This window comes from Arachis hypogaea, chromosome 12 (assembly GCF_003086295.3).
Source record: "Arachis hypogaea cultivar Tifrunner chromosome 12, arahy.Tifrunner.gnm2.J5K5, whole genome shotgun sequence".
Taxonomy (NCBI): Eukaryota; Viridiplantae; Streptophyta; class Magnoliopsida; order Fabales; family Fabaceae; genus Arachis; species Arachis hypogaea.
This window is the reverse complement of record NC_092047.1, coordinates 101,497,070-101,498,194: the sequence shown is the minus strand read 5'-3', so window position 1 is coordinate 101,498,194 and position 1,125 is coordinate 101,497,070. Positions and strand designations below refer to the sequence as shown.

Here is a 1,125-nt window from a genome sequence, read left to right as displayed (position 1 = left end):
ATTACAACAAATCAGCGAGCACGTGACAGGAATTTTCGAAAAAGAAAATGAGATGGCAGCTGAAAATAATAATAATGCAAGGAGGATGCTTGGTGATTATTCTACACCCACTTCCAAGTTTGATGGAAGGAGCATCTCCATCCCTGCCATTGGAGCAAACAATTTTGAGCTGAAACCTCAGCTAGTTGCTGTAATGCAACAAAACTGCAAGTTCCATGGACTTCCATCAGAAGATCCCTATCAGTTCTTAACTGAATTCTTGCAGATCTGTGAGACTGTAAAGACGAATGGAATAAGTCCTGAAGTCTACATGCTCATGCTTTTCCCTTTTGCTGTAAGAGACAGAGCTAGAACATGGTTGGACTCACAACCTAAGGATAGCCTGGACTCCTGGGATAAGCTGGTCACGGCCTTCTTGGCTAAGTTCTTTCCTCCTCAAAAATTGAGCAAGCTTAGAGTGGATGTTTAGACCTTCAAGCAAAAAGATGGTGAATCCCTCTATGAAGCTTGGGAAAGATACAAACAGTTGACCAAAAGGTGTCCTCCTGACATGCTTTCAGAATGGACCATTCTGGACATATTCTATTATGGTCTGTCTGAGTTCTCTAAGATGTCACTGGACCATTCTGCAGGTGGATCCATTCACCTAAAGAAAACGCCTGCAGAAGCTCAAGAACTTATTGACATGGTTGTAAATAATCAATTCATGTACACTTTTGAGAGGAATTCTGTGAATAATGGGACGCCTCAGAAGAAGGGAATTCTTGAGATTGATGCTCTGAATGCCATATTGGCTCAGAACAAAGTGTTGACACAGCAAGTCAACATGATTTCTCAAAGTCTGAATGGATGGCAAAATGCATCCAACAGTACTAAAGAGGCATCTTCTGAAGAAGAAGCTTATGATCCTGATAACCCTGCAATAGCAGAGGTAAATTACATGGGTGAACCTTATGGAAACACCTATAATTCATCATGGAGAAATCATCCAAATTTCTCATGGAAGGATCAACAAAAGCCTCAACAAGGCTTTAACAATGGTGGAAGAAACAGGCCAAGCAAGCCTTTTCCATCATCTTCTCAGCAACAGACAGAGAATTATGAACAAAATACTTCTAATTTAGC

The 1,125-nt window shown here is 40.9% G+C and overlaps 1 non-coding gene across 1 annotated transcript; it reads right to left on the bottom strand.

The window, feature by feature from the left end:
* Positions 1-448: 448 nt before the first annotated feature.
* Positions 449-556, bottom strand: LOC112731941 (small nucleolar RNA R71). The gene has a single exon (XR_003167689.1). It is a non-coding gene; the product is annotated as a small nucleolar RNA R71 (small nucleolar RNA).
* Positions 557-1,125: the final 569 nt, after the last annotated feature.